The sequence below is a fragment of the Ascaphus truei genome, chromosome 4 (assembly GCF_040206685.1).
Source record: "Ascaphus truei isolate aAscTru1 chromosome 4, aAscTru1.hap1, whole genome shotgun sequence".
In the NCBI taxonomy this organism is placed as follows: Eukaryota; Metazoa; Chordata; class Amphibia; order Anura; family Ascaphidae; genus Ascaphus; species Ascaphus truei.
In genome coordinates, this window is record NC_134486.1 from 317,067,608 (window position 1) to 317,084,493 (window position 16,886).

The following is a 16,886-nucleotide window of genomic DNA, read 5'->3' on the forward strand; positions in this document are numbered from 1 at the left end:
AGTGCATACGGATAGGTATACTGTTATTGGTTCCCTTAATTTACTTCTAAAGAGATGTGCTGTCTCACATAAACATGAGAACCTTTGACATACACTGTGCACTTAGTGGTTAATATTTTCCTTGTATTATTTATAGAAAGATTTTGCACTGGCACACATACATAATGTAAGTATTCCTGCATACAAACCTTCCCTATAGTGTTTGCAAATATACCTTATTTATCTTTGCATACATGCATAAAATCTCCCTGCATGGTAAGACTGTACTTACCTTTGCATAAACACAAAATGTAATTAATATTGCATAGAACGTTGATATTTACCTTTTAACCTTTTATTATGGGCTTGTAGGCATTTCTGTTGTTCTACAGGGTATGTTTACCCTATTTCTCTAATATCATTCATTTGGTTTACTTGACCTAATAATGGCTTTCTAACAAAACTTGTTTTCTGTCCTCGTTTGAGTGCTGGGGAACATACGTTTTAAAATAACTGTTTGACCGCATTAAACAACTAATTGAGATCCTTTATTTCCCGAGCACCATTAAGCAAATGAATATACTTTATATTCAAATGTAGCAAGACTTCGGTACCGTGACAAGCCACAAAATTCCACCCTCTGTTAATGGGTACTCTATAGGTCCTATTTAGGGTACTAAATAGGATATCCTCTCGCTATTCCTCTCAATTTTGTCAGAGAGGAATAGAGTATGTCTTGGAATAGGGGGCCAGGAGGGATGTGGAAAATGAGAGGGAGTGGAGTGTTGACTGTGTTACTGCTTCATACAATAGTATTTACAAAATGCTGGAGAATGTGTATTACATTAAAAAAAAAAAAAATTTAAGCTGTAGCCTCTGACACGAGAAAGTACTGGAAAGCTCTGTCATCAGCACTCCTTGGCTACCCTGCAGTTAGGAATATCTACATCAGCATGAACTGTACCAATCGTTGCCTACCCTGTAGTTAGGCTGATCTACTGTCCGGACTCTGAAAATGGCTTTATATTTTGCGGAGCTGGCTATCCAGCAGTTATATATGTATTGATATAAATTTCAGGGATAATATTGTTTTTAATAAACTTTTTTTGGTGGAGCTAAAAGTCTGTTAATTGTTTACTGTGTATTAGTACTAAATTTGGTGACTGTTGCTTAGGATTAACAAAAGAGGATGTGTTTGCTGTGTGTGAAGGGTGGATACGTGTGGAGTGTACTGTATGTTGATTAAAAGGTCAAATTAAGGGTGGGCATATTCTGCGGTAAACAAAACTTGATATATTATACATTATAAATATTATAATAGTTCAAGCCTCCCCCACCCGCCCACCCTCTGCCTATGCAATAAGATGGCGGGCAGACATCTAGGATGCCCCACAAAGCTGGAACCCACAGAGCATCCCCACATTCGTATGCCACCAGTTCCCACAGGAGTACAGGGAGCTGATGGACTGCATCTGGACGGTAATTTTCCCTACCTGAGTAAGTGTGAATACAGTACCTACAGTACTCTAATAATTGCTTGTTGTGTGTGTTTATGTACAAATGCTACATACGATATACTGTCGTGTTTAAACTCTCTTATTACTTTGGTTTGTAGGGGTACACTGGCTGAGCAAACATGCTCCTTCAGCTGAGCGATGAGCAGGGATCGCCTCCTTGGCACTACTTGGAAAGGGTGAGGGGAGGAGGGGGCACTACGGAATCTATGAGAGGCACGATGGAGACTGGAGGATACTCTGCACTGATTCCATGAGTATTGTTGTCTGCGTGTTGTACTATACAAAGTGCTGTTTGCCGCTGCAGAATGTGTATTGAATTACTTTTGCTTTCTTTTAAAACTGCAGCCAGAATTTTGTATCCTACTCCTCCAGTGTGAGTAGGAGGTCCTATCCACCTCCCATGTGAAGCTTCATCCTGACCCCTCCTCCAGCTAAAACCTGAGGAAGAGGCCCATGACCACAAGTCAAGAAGAGGGCCCTGTAGTTTAGAGAGAGTGAAGGGTTTAGTGGGAGTAATGGAAGGGTGGATGGAAGTAGTGGAAGGGTGGGTGGAAGTAAATGAAAAGTGGGTGGGAGTAGTGGAAGTGTGGATGAAAGTAATGGAAGGATGGGTGAGAGTAATGGAAAAGTGTGTGGGAGTAGTGGAAGGGTGGTGGGAGTAATGGAAGGGTGGATGGGAGTAGTGGAAGAGTGGACTGAAGTAGTGGAAGGGTGGGTGGAAGTAGTGGAAGGGTGGGGTAGAGTAATGGAAGGATGTGTGGGAGTAATGGAAGAGTAGGTGGGAGTAGTGGAAGGGTGGAGGAGTAATGGAAGGGTGGACGGGTGTAATGGAAGGGGGGACGGGAGTAATGGAAAGATGGACGGGAGTAGTGGAAGGGTGGTTGGGAGTAGTGGAAAGATGGGTGGGAGTAGTGGAAGGGTGAGAGTAATGGAAGGTGGGTGGGAGTAGTAGAAGTGTGGACAGGAGTAATGGACGGGTAAGTAGGAGTAATGGAAGGGTGGGAGTAGTGGAAGGGGAGTGGGAGTAGTGGAAGGGTGGGTGGGAGTTGTGGAAGGGTGAGTGGTAGTAATGGAAGAGTGTGAGTAGTGGAAAGGTGAATGTGAGTAGTGGAAGGGTGGGTGGGAGTAATGAAAAGGTGGATGGGAGTAGTGGAATGGTGAGAGTAATGGAAGGTGGGTGGGAGTAGTGGAAGTGTGGACAGGAGTAATGGAAGGGTAAGTAGGAGTAATGGAAGGGGAGTGAGGAGTAGTGGAAGGGTGGGTGGGAGTTGTGGAAGGGTGAGTGGGAGTAGTGGAAGGGTGGGTGTGAGTAGTGGAAGTATGGACAGGAGTAATGGAAGGGTAAGTGGGAATAAAAAATAGCGAAGAGCTTCCCACATAAACTTTTTTTCAACCCAGTGATCTGTGCCTTTTCCTGTTAAAACTACCAAAACATCACAAACTATTACAGCATTGCACGGAGCATTGCCCGGACTTATGATTCCTGTAGTCCCGCTTTGGGGGGTGGGGGGGGGGGAAGGGGTAGGGAGGGAGTGATTTATGTCTGATGGTTAACCTGCCGTTGTTCATGTTATATTTTTGTGTAAAACAAAAAAAAAAGAAGGTTTTGGGATTATTCAAAGCAAAACCTGGGCACACGTTTAATATTGGTGAAAAACTTAGATACATTACTACAGTCTTTAAAAAAGACACTGTTGTCCAACATTCACTTGACATCCAACATGTATGAGTGGTTTTTGGGGTCACAGTTAGTCTGGTACCAGCACGTATCCTGTGCTTTCTTAGGTTTCCTAGAGCTAAGAATGGTACAGCATTAAGAAGGTTCTTGCGTCCGTAAATGCTGGATTGATCCATCGTTGAAGCACAAAGTTCTGATCAAGATCCGTAAGTATGGCAATATAGTTTATCTTTGAATTTATGTACAGTACTGCTGATGTCATAGGGGCAACATTCGGCACAAGATGTTAATGTTGGGTGGGGCTGAGTTGTCTAGATTGGTTGTCTAGTGTTGCAATAAAACCAAGATGCAATACACATTCAATTCACAATACACATTAATTAGAGGTTCAGTACATTCTGAATAGTAGCCATGACCAAAGAAATTAACAAAAAAACTAGCATTACAATAATGCACATGTACAAGAAGGGATTCACAACAAGGGAAAGCTAATGGTGGTTATGGAAAGGGGCCATCTCGTGATAGTATGCAGCATTAGATATCATGCCCTTTGGCAGACAACAGTTCAAAAGATGGTCGACAGGTTCAGAACCAAGTAAGTACTGTACATCACTGTATACACTTTTTCTTCTAATGTTTTTCTTTACACAGCATGTACTGTATATTTATGCATCTGTACTCTGTTTCCTCTTCCAAATGTTGTCTTTCAGAGTGAAATGATTCAGCTGGTGGACGAGATCATATTCCTCCACATCAATCCTGTGCTCCCCTTGATGAGGAAGAATACAATCAAGATATAGACTCAAGAACAGTCTATGAAGGGTTGTGTTTGAGCTGCTTTACAATTAATATATTATTCACATTGGGTGGTGGTAATTTATTTGTTTTTATATATTTATTAATTGTTCACTTGGTTCACTTTATATTTATTATTGGTCACTTCTACATTTATTTGATTCACTATATATTATATCAATTATTGATGCACTAGCACTTCACATATAAAACTGATAAAGGAGCGCCTGATTACACACCCTTGGTTATTTGTGGACGAGATAAGCCTGGAAAATTATGAGTGGTCTGCTGCGGAGGTTGAGGAGGTTCTGCATAAGAAGCATGATATTCCACTGTCTGAGACCATCATCATACTAATGAGATGTGATTTGGGCTTGACCATTGGACATTTGAGGTAAAGTGTTGTACTGTACATATATTGTTTATCCAGATACCAAGCAATATGCATGGAGATTATATTATTTTGCACTCTTTACTCCTAACCCATTTTTTCTTATTATTGAAAAGTGTTACCCATGATAAAGGGATGGTAACAATATTAAAAGAGTTAATCAGGCACATGCATGGATTAATAGTGCAGAAAAGTTTTAGGATGTTATATTTTTTGATGAGACACTCACCCTGAAAATATTTTCCACTATGGACAGGAACCGTCTTTAAATATAATGTATTACCTCTGTTCATTTAATGTAAAGATGTATTGTCATAATAACACTCTGCCAGGGAAAATGAGAGGTAACTCGCAATGTAATACTTCCTGGTAAAACATTTTTATAAAATTATAACAGAATTATATTTCTTTTTGTCTCCAGGAATCATGGATAAGTGTTCTTCCAGAAAGCTATTATCGCCAATGCAGCACCATACATTTTAGATTTCTTTCCATCAGGTCACTGTTTTTTCCAAGACAATAACCCAAACCACTGTGCATCTGCTACATTTATTAAGAACAGTGGAATCAAGTGAGTTTGATCACTTCCAGAGTAAGTACTGTAACTGTTTTGAGCAGTATTATACTATTAACTGTGCTGTTGGGTATGCTTATTTTGATCTTGGCAATAACCGTACATGTTAAAATGCCTGTAGATCCCCCTAAATTGAATCCCATAGAATTGGTAAGGCATATACTGACGCATCATCTGAGAAAATATGTGAAGCCAGCAAAGAAAGATGAGTTGGAGAAGGGGATCTTGAAGTACTGGAATGAGTCTCTACTTGTGGAAATGGGTAAAATTACATAAATCATATTCATTTGTTAATTTACCGGTAGTTATTAATAGAAACGGAATGACAAAAGGGATGTAATTGAAAAAAAATCAATGCCTTGTAATTCACTCTAAACTATTTTTGTTTTCACATATATTTTTTGACTCTTCCAGATACAAGTTTTGGTAACAGCTGACAAGTATCGACCACTGATGGGGTGTGAACGTGTTCATCAGATTTGACTACTGGTTAACAAAAAAAAGTGGTTGATTGGTGCGATAATCGTTCTCGCTTTTAACAATGCATGCAATCAGTTAGCAAACAGTGTATAGCAGGCAACATTTTGTTGTATACCCCACACCCAGCTCAGACATGGACACTTGGGGGGAGGGGCGGGGGTGTTCACCTGATGATTCATGCTGAATGTGAGAGCAGCCGATGGGTGGGGGATTGTATGCACTCTTTGCCTACAGTATAGTCATTATTAGGAAAAGGCCATATTGTTCCGTTTTTACAAGCATTATTTAAGTGAAACATGCATAATCTTGTTTTTGCTTATAGATTATAGTAGAAAAGTATTGTACATGATTGTTTTAATGTCTCTACCTAACTCAATAGAATGGTTATGTGGAAACATTTCAATATTTCACTGAGGTACAGGTTATGGTTTATTTTGAGAAGTCATTTATTCTGAAGATACAGAGTGAAAACAGCAACCTCGGGGGTAGGGGTTGGTGCATTCACATGAAAGCCTTAAAACAGCAACCTATGCGACTTGTGTCTTTGTTTGCTTATAGCGACAGTTCTTGGTGCAGGGTGGAGGAGGGTATGCACTCTTTGCCTGCAGCATAGTCATTAATAAGAGAAGTGCAAATTAAGCAAATTTGGTAAGTATTGTGTGTAAATCCACACCAAACATCCAGACAAGAGCATTGACACAATACACTAACGAACTGTGGCAACGCAAATATATTTAAATAAATAAATGTTCAAACATTATACTATAACAACACCTGTCACGGTGTATGGCCGTGTTCATCATGATCTTCCAAATAGTGTGTTGCATGTAATTTGTTGTCAACAACAGTAACACAATTTCTAAATGAGAAGAAACATACATCTGATTTAATGATCAATAATTAATATTGTTTTTAATTTACACGTACATATGCTACAGTTTACAATTATTTCTTAACAGTTAAAAAATACATGAACCATGTTATCCAAAGTAGCTAAGATCCTATACTTTTATATCCGTCACTTTTGTAAGACAACTTCACATTTTAATTTGTAACACTTATTCATATTAAAGAAATATTAAATGTCTTTAATGCATAGACAACATAAACAATTAGATAAAATGTGTACTTGCACAACATTGTTCACTTATGTAGACATGATACACAATTTATGACATACGTGTTGCAGCCTAACATACCATATCCAGATGTGCTTGTAAAAACAGCAGAGATTCTAAATGTTTGGGGAAGAGAGGCATCACTATCCTATGATAATAAGAATTTAACACATTTCATTGTAATAAACCTGAAGGACTGTATATATTCATATTAACATACACTTTGTTGCTTACCTGAGAAATAGATGTTGATCATATTCCAACGTGTCTCCACCCCACTGGCGGTCTGCTCATTCTCACCTGCAACATGGACAGGAAGGTCCTTCCCCAAACCCTTCCGTATGCCGCCTTGAAGATTATGACGCAGTGCAATATTGTGCAGAATGCAGCAACAAATGACTGTCAGACACCTTGTCAGGCTTGTACTGTAGGGCACCGCCTGTTCTGTCTAAACATCTGAACCGAGTTTTCAACAGTCCAAATGTCCGCTCAATAACCGACAGAGTGGATATGTGTGCCACATTATATTTCTCCTCTGCAGGTGATTGAGTGTTAGCCAGTAGGGTTAAGAGCCACGGTCGGATCCCGTATCCTGAGTCACCTATAATACAGCGTTCCAAATTATTGTTACACATTATGCAATGTACTAACGTTAGTAAATAAATGTGTTTGCTACAATTCTGACACATGTTAAACAATTACATATATCACATGGGAGGTGTTTATCCATATAAGAGAGGCTCATCAAACATGCACATATCTCAATTGAAAACAGTATGAGCAAATTGTATAATGAAAAATTATACATCCATTGTATAGTCACTTATAAATGGCGTGATGGGATGATAGCAATGTTGTATGTAAATATGGCTAATCATATGTTTCACATAACAGATCAATGTTTTGTAAAATGTGTTATTGTGTGTGTGTCTGTATATATTTGGCAAAATTTTTGCACTCCATAAATAGTGTTATTAACAATCTTTTATTGTACCAATGAAATTTAAGTATTTCTCTTTATAGATTTGAGTATATGAAACACTATATATGTCATATTCATAATAATTTTACATGTAAACTAAATATTCATGAAACAAACGCCATTTGACCACTTAATAGTGGTACGCTTAATAATATGTACTTATCCACCAGCCAAAATGCCCAAAATACCCAGTTTGAAATGCATGGAAGACTGATGAGTTTCTCAGGATAGAGAATCTGGCTACCACATTCATAATCTTCATCTTGGCATTGCATACCACCTTCACATTGATGGAATGATAGTGCTTGCGGTTTCGGTAACCATGCTTACTCAGACTAGGTGGGATCAAGGCAATATGGGTGTAATCGATTGCACCCATCACACATGGTATTCCGGCTATGATATAAAAGCCATTTCTCACTTCCAGCGACTCTGTCTGTTCTCTAGGAAAATGAATATAATTCCTAGCGCGTCTAGTCAGTGCACATAGAAACTGGCTAAAGGCCCACGAGAATGACGACTGCGAGACCCCGCCTACTATGCCCACAGTTGTCTGAAAAGACACAGAAGCAAAACAATGTAATGAGCACAGCATTTTAACAAGCCCATGTACTGCACGTCCTCTGGCTGTTACAAAATCTAAATCTTCCCTTATCTCTTCATAAAGTGATAAGATTGCTATTGAACTCAATCGATAGCGACTAATGATCTCCTCACTTAGGCCATCGAAAATTGTGCATTCACGATAGACACATGGACGGGGCACCACCTCTCTCCTCTCCCTCTCCCTCAACTCTCCTCTCCATCTCACATCCTGTCTCTCTCCTCTCCATCAAAATAAATTGTCGCCTTCTCATCAACAATCTCCTAATCTCTACCTCCCAGTGAGTGTTGAATTATCCTCCTTTAAAAAGCGATTTGATTACGGCACGTGACTTCAATAAATGAAAGGTGGGAAACAAATACATTTAAATTCTAAGCTCCATGCGTGTCTACAAACAATGACTAAGTGTTAATTATCAATGAAAAACATTAAAAGATAATATTTTAAAAACATGTGACGTAAATATTCATAAACATTGTTTAGACAAAGTGAAACCGAGGTTTAGAATGCATATAATTGTTATGTACGCAACTGTCTGCAATAGGATTTGTATTTATCGATTAACGATAATTGTTATTAAATCATTGAAGCATGTTGATGTATTAAGGTGCTTTTCAAGCTTCAATTGTTTACATAAAGGAGATTTAATGTTGTAAACAAAATGTGCATCAATACAATCAATCTGTACAATGGCAAGTGATTAGTTAAACTCAATCTCGATCCATTGTCCTGTAATCGATAGCTTGAGCAGGGTTATTTCATTCAGTTCTTGCACTGCATTGTGTCCAATGTAGTCCTGGAATGTTATTGAGTGGGCAGTTACTAGATACAATTGGTACACTGCTAGAGAGAGGATGGGGCTACATTTTTTTAAACATTCCGAATAGGAAGAATGTGTAACTTTAATAATGCTTTATACATTAAAAGAGGATTGAACCCGCTCTACCTAATGTGACCAAAAGGTCAATGAATACAGACAGGTGCAAAAAGGGCAAATGACTGAACAATAGAAAGAGAAACACCAGATGGAGCAAAGACACTACCATCTAGATAAGTCCCTAAAAAATGCAATCTGTGTCTGTGGGGAGATAGTATCTACTGTAACTCAGCAGTCAATGTGCAGTGGGAAGTAAAGTTCTGGTCCGATGGAATATTGTTAACTTAAAATCCTTTTAATGGTATACATTAAAATAAACTTGGAACCAGATGGTAAATGACAGTAGAAATTAGTAAAACAATTGTAATACGTCGTGCATTAGTCCACTTAGTGGCTAGGGTATACAGCGTAATGAGCAGCACAACCAAAAGCTGCGCGTATGCACCTGTCCTGATATGGACGGAAAAACAACAGTTACCAGTGGGTAACTAGTCATACAGCACGACGGACTGGGATGAGACAGAATCAAGAGTCAGACATACCCAATCATTCATTGGCTGGCAAGTGATTCTGTTGTGGTCACAACGTCAATGCATATAAAACCCATCAGCATGTACTTTGGCACCAACGTGTTGGTATGTTAGCCAGAAAAACCCATTGCCCTGTTACAGTAAAATACCATAGACAGTATAGGGTTAATAAAATAACAAAACATATCCAGTGTGTTATACACAGAAGGAAAGCCTGGGTCTACAAGTGATGTTTAAATGCAAGATGGACTATGAAGAGTTGTAGTGAGCACCTACAGCTCCACGCACATCTTTCCCTGCAGGAGCGCGATCCGTGATGGCTGTGTGTCTTTGCTAGTGCAGCTCGTGCTGCTCCCCCAGTGTCCCAGTCAAGCCTGTGTCTGTCTGCAGGCTGCTGGAGTCTCCAGATCACGCTCCTGCAGGGAAAGCACAGATAAGTTATTGAGGGATTGCTCTCCTTCTGTTCTTTCCTTGTCCCCCTCCCCTCTCCCCCCTTGTGATGTAGGGGTATGTTTTTGAGGGACAGCATCTGGGAGTTTGTGATCCGTGTATCCAGCACTACCACTATTACTATTCCCCGCAGGGACAGTATATATTGGTTTGCAGGGACCTCTTTTTTCTCTCCCGTCCCTGTGTGTAGTTAGTATCACTCAGGGTTAGCTAATGTGGGACATTGCACCATTTACATCACAGTATCACTATTTGTAAGTACTTCCATATTCCTGCTATACATCCCAGCAGTTGTGCTACCAAACCGAATTGCAGGTCTCAGCACAAACAGTTAATTTGTCTGTGTGTACCATGTGCGTGGAGCTGTAGGTTAAGTAGTTACATAGTAGATGAGGTTGAAAAAAGACATAGGTCCATCAAGTTCAACCTATGCTAAATTTAGACAACAGATACTTTATGCTATATCTATACTTACTTATTGATCCAGAGGAAGGCAAACAAAAAACCCCATTAAGGGGAAAAATTACTTCCTTCCTGACTCCAAGAATTGGCAATCGGATTAATCCCTGGATCAACATCCTTCCCATGTATACTTTTTTGGTATATCCCTGTATACTGTACCTTTCCCATCTAAAAAGATGTCCAACCTTTTCTTGAACAAATCTATTGTATCTGCCATCACAGTCTCCATGGGTAATGAATTCCACATTTTAACTGCCCTTACTGTAAAGAACCCTTTCCTTTGTTGCTGGTGAAATTTCCTTTCCTCCAACCTTAAGGGAGGCCCCGAGTCATTAGTACTGCCCGTGGGATGAATAGTTCTTTTGAAAGCTCCTTGTATTGTCCCCGAATATACTTGTATATAGTTATCATATCCCCTCTTAGACGCCTCTTTTCTAATATAAATAAATCTAATTTAGCTAGCCTCTCCTCATAAGTTAGATTGTCCATCCCCTTTATTATTTGGTGGCTCTTCTCTGCACTCTCTCTAGTTCCATAATGTATTTTCTTAGGATTGGTGCCCAAAATTGTACTCCATATTCAAGGTGTGGTCTTACAGTACTAGTGCTTTGTAAAGGGGCATAATTATGTTTACGTCCCTTCCATCCATTGCCCGTTTGATGCAAGATAAGATCTTGTTTGCCTTAGCAGTTACTGCATGACATTGGGCACTATTGCTAAGCCTGCAGTCTACAAGCACTCCTAAATCCTTCTCCATCAAGGATTCCCTCAATATATCTCCATTTAATTTGTAAGTTGCCTTTTTATTCTTGCATCTCAAATGCATAACCTTACATTTATCTGTATTAAACCTCATCTGCCATTTACCTGCCCATGTTTAAAGTCTCTCCAAGTCCTTCTGAAGAGAAATTACATCCTGCTGATTCTATTACCTTACACAATTTAGTATCATCAGCAAAGATGGAGACTTTGCTCTCGATCCCAACCTAAAGGTCATTAATAAACAAGTTAAAAAGCAGGGGTCCCAGTACCGATCCCCTAGGACTTTAGCCCAACCTGAAAAAGTTCAATTTGTGACAACCCTCTGTTGTCTGTCCTTTAATCAGTTTTCAATCCAGGTGCATATATTATTACTGTGTCCAATTTTCTTTATTTTGTACACCAACCTCTTGTGTGAAACTGTATCAAAAGCCTTTGCAAAATCTAAGTAGACCACATCAACTGCATTACCCTGGTCTAAATTCCTACTTACCTCCTCAAAGAAACAAATAAGGTTAGTTTGGCATGATCTATCCTTCATAAATCCGTGCTGACTATTACTAATAATTTTGTTTTCCATTAGGTATTCCTGAATATTATCCCGTATTAAACCTTCAAGTAGTTTCCCTACTATTGAAGTCAGGCTTAGAGGTCTGTAATTTCCTGGTTGTGATCTAGCTCCCTTTTTAAATATAGGCACCACATCTGCTTTACGCCAATCTTGTGGTACTGAGGCTGTGGAAACAAACAAACGAATAAAAACCCACTACAAGCGCTAACCTACACTTAAAGAATTGTGTAAACTTATGTGGATAAAAATAAATATAAATATCAACCATAAAGTGAATTGTGATAGAAAAGCAGCCTAGGGGAACTACAAATAACAGATCATTCCAAATCTGATAAAACAATATACAAACACAAAATAAGTGTCCCCGGCGCTAATGTGATCAGTCCAAGATACCGTGATCCAACAAAGACAGTCTGTGATACAGGGCTTCTTCTGGATGGGTTGATGGACTGTTTGATAAAAGTTCCAGGTGGGAAGGGTGTCCTTAAGGTGAAGTCCTCAATGATTCTGAAATAACAGAAACAAAAGGGCACACCAATTGCGCAGTATGTAACAGCAACAAATCCCTGTCTAGAACTACAGAGCCCTACTTACAGGATATAAACTTGTCAGTCCAGGGGAGAGAATCTCTACGAACTTCCTGTCTACACACGATTTCCCACGGACCCCACGTGGTCTGGCGTGTGAAACCTTCCCTCAGTTGGCGATGGTGCTCGTGGATGTTATCGATGCAGCACCTCCATGGGTAAGGAAATAGGGAATAGGACACAGTAGTGTAATACGTAATACACTTTAATAAAACAATTAAAACACAAATAGCCCACACTTACAATGTATGGGTGTGAGTTGCAAAACTCACGGATGCCGTCCAGGATTTTGACCATGATGAAGTTTAAAATGATTAGAGACACTGTGAACATCGAGACTCACAGTGTCTCTAATCATTTTAAACTTCATCATGGTCAAAATCCTGAAGGTCTGATATGCATGGGAATTGACAATCCTAAGGGCAGTTGGCGTGTGGGGGACAGGTTGAACACAGTTTCCAGACGCGAAAGCTACTGGATTTATGAGTTAAAAACTCTGTCCCTCTTAGGTCTTAACATTGAATTCGATCTAGCAGCCTTTTTGAAAGATTCTTGATGAGTTCATTTTTAAGGTATTAATTGTTTGACTAGCTCTTTTTTCTTTTTAATTAGCTAAATATCATCTTTTAATACCAGTGTATTATCTGTAATGTATTAATATTGGCTTTTAGCTTGATTGGTTTGTTTAGTGTTGCACAGTTTGACCCCATTAGCCTTATAATATCAGAGCGCTGATTCAGGTACACACTAACAGCTGCCAATCAATTTTAAGCACCTCCCTTTTGGAGGAAGGCCTTTTCACTTGGGCCTGTATTTAAAGCCTGTAGTCTCTAAGCTCCGATATCCCCTGAGGAAGTGACACTGAGTCATGAAACACGTAGGGAGGAGGAGCTTAGTGGTTTGAGACGATCTGGCATCCGTAGTTCCTGACGCCAGGAGAGCTTCCTGCATCGCTGACGTCACCCGACTTGCCGGTAGCGGGTGTCGCGTTCAGTGAGTCTCTCTATTGCGGACTGTTAACCAATTGTTCATTAATATGGAGGTTGTGGCTTCCTCCTGCGGCACTACTATTGAACTTGATTCTTCCCTGGTAAACACAGAGGCAAAGAATTTGTTTAATACCTCAGCTTTTTCCTTATCTCCAATAATCTGCCAACCCATCTCACACTGAAAGGGTCCTATATTTCCTTTTCTCATTTTTTTTGTTATTAAGGTACTTAAAGAACTTTTTAGGGTTGACCTTACTTTCTATTGCAATCCTTTTTTCATTATCCATTTTTGCTAATTTGATTGCCCTTTTGCAATTTTTGTTACATTCCTTATAATTCTGATACGATGCCTCCGTCCCTTCTGACTTAAAGAATCTAAACGCCTTCCTTTTCTTGTCCATTTCCTCCCCTACCTGTTTATTTAGCCACATTGGTTTTGACTTAATTCTTTTATACTTATTACCCAAGGGTATATACTGATAAGTGTGCTTTTCTAACAATGTTTTAAAGATGCTCACTACAACTCTTCATAGTCCATCTTGCATTTAAACATTACTTGTAGACCCAGGCTTACAAGCGTGGGTCACCTTTCCTTCTGTGTATAACACACTGGGATATGTTTTGTTATTTCATTAACCCTATACCTCCTATGGTATTTTACTGTAACAGGGCAATGGGTTTTTCTGGCTAACATACCAACACGTTGGTGCCAAATACATCCCAGCAGTTGGGTTACCATACCCATTTGCAGGTTTCGGCACCAATAGTTAATTTGTCTGTGTGTACTATGTGCGTGGAGCTGTAGGTGCTCACTACAACTCTTCATAGTCCATCATGCATTTAAACATCACTTGTAGACCCAGGCTTACAAGCGTGGGTCACCTTTCCTTCTGTGTATAACACACTGGGATATGTTTTGTTATTTTATTAACCCTATACTGTCTATGGTATTTTACTGTAACAGGGCAATGGGTTTTTCTGGCTAACATACCAACACGTTGGTGCCAGAGTACATGCTGATGGGTTTTATATGCATTGACGTTGTGACCACAACAGAATCACTTGTCAGCCAATGAATGATTGGGTATGTCTGACTCTTGATTCTATCCCATCCCAGTCCGTCGTGCTGTATGACTATTTACCCACTGGTAACTGTTGTTTTCCATCCATATCAGGACAGGTGCATACGCGCAGCTTTTGGTTGTGCTGCTCATTACGCTGTATACCCTAGCCACTAAGTGGACTAACGCACGACGTATGACAATTGTTTTACTCATTTCTACTGTAATTTACCATCTGGTTCCAAGTTTATTTTAATGTATACCATTAAAAGGATTTTAAGTTAACAATATTCCATTACACATCGGACCAGTACTTTGCTTCCCACTGCACATTGACTGCTGAGTTAGATACTATCTCCCCACAGACACAGAGTGCATCCATCTGGTGTTTCTCTTGCTTTATAGATTATAAGCATTATGTAATGAAATGCAAAATGTAGGGCATGATCATTGTTATTAGTTCAAACAATTTTTGCATAGGGAAAAATATAATTATTTATGTTTACAAACATGTTTAATATTATCTGAACTGTTCCTTTAAGAGGTTACTATAGGACTATCCCTTCAACCCGCAAAACATAAAGATTGATGTGCCCCGTAAATAATCATAACATTAACAAGTCATATCTTAACACATAATTAACGTATGCGGTGACACTATTAGGTCAATAAGCTAAACACACATGTTAGAAATATGATTTTATTAAAGACCGCGGAAGCAATAATACAAAGTAAAATGTCTCAGCACCATTGACTCCATGCTTAAAACATATCTTTTCCGAATGGCTTTTTTTCTAAGTCCCATCTCGCCACTCATCCACTGCTTCTTCCCACCTTCTAGCCAACTTTTTGTGGCGGGACGATTCTACAGCGGTGAGAAGCTGCCGAAAAGCTGATCGGGGCTTATAGAATTAAGCTGTTTGAAAAACTGGCGATGAGCGCTGAAAAGTGGCTTTTCACCGTGTGTTTGCCGGAAAAAAAATTTCGGCAAAAAACAACGGCGAATTTTGCTCTTATCGGCAGTTTCTCGGGGTTTACTGAATCGCAGTAGGCCTTTTTGTGAGAAGATGGCGAAAAGTGGCTTTTCGGCGCTTACTGCATGAGGCCCCTAATCTGAAAATTCTTGAGGTTCGAACAGTTGTGTCTGAAATGCAAACATTGTTTTCAGGGAATGCCATTAAACAGGGTGCATGCATGGGAACTTTTTGAATGTAGTAGAGAGTTTATAGAATTCTCCTTTCTATAGATATCCAAATGAACTACTTTGTTGAGATCTACATAGAGATATAAATCCAAAAATTGGATACAGTGAGAATGATGCTGATGAGAGAAGTTCAAATGATAAGGATTTTGATTGAAAATTGTGAAGAACCTCAAAAGGGCCCTTCCAAATCATAAGAAAATTGTCAATATAATGCTTGTAAAATACTATGTGGTGCCATATGGATTTCTATCAAACACATGGGACATCTTCCACCAACCCATGAATACTATAACAACTAACTATACTAACTACATTACTATAACCCATAACCACTAACTAAACTATAACTATACTATAGTATAACCATCCTACAACTATAAAATTACTATACTATTTTATATTACTACTGCATCTAACTATACTGTAGTACAAGCAAAATTAACTTTTTTCCCGTTTTGTCTGTCAATCACTCTGACACTTGCTTGCATACCCTCTGGCTTCTTACCAAACACCAACACAGAAGCAAATGGCAAACAACCTTAAAAAACTGTACCAGTACATAAACAAAATAGTTGGGGTAGGTGACATAGATCTGCAATACTTTTTGGCGGTAACTTAATATTGCCAGGATTTGGAGTACAGTGAATTGCATTTAGTGTTAGTTACTCATTTTTATGTACATTGCATATGTTTCATTAGAAATATAGCTGACATATTGTTGTGGTAGAAAGCCCCTTATCGCCGGCGATATGGCATTAGTGAACGGGTTGATAAATAAAACTGGCATAAAAGAAGCAATACTACATTCCCCCATTTTGATTCTTATTTGTATATGTAAAGCATGTGGCAATGTATAATTCGACATTCTTATTTAAACTGCCAATTGTTTGGTGCTCCTGTTATAAATCTGTAAACATCCTGATTGTGTGCCTAACATAATGGCTGCTTCAGTCAGTGTAACTCAATAGCTACAATGTATCCTGATATTACTAAGATAGCATTATCTATTGTTACAGTTTATAGTTCAAACGGCTGGGAATATTGACAACAAATGATCATAAATAGGAAAGTGTTGCAAAAATCTTGCACTGCTTGTGAGGTGGGATGAAATCTTGTATAGACATCAAAGGATGATTAAAACGAATTAAAAATGGCATTAAGAGGAATAATAATTGTAAAAAATACAAGTATTTAATACTACAGAACTGATTTATTTAAAAAAAACAAGCACAAAACATATAATTCACATGTTGTGCTGCTTTAAACACTGATAAACCT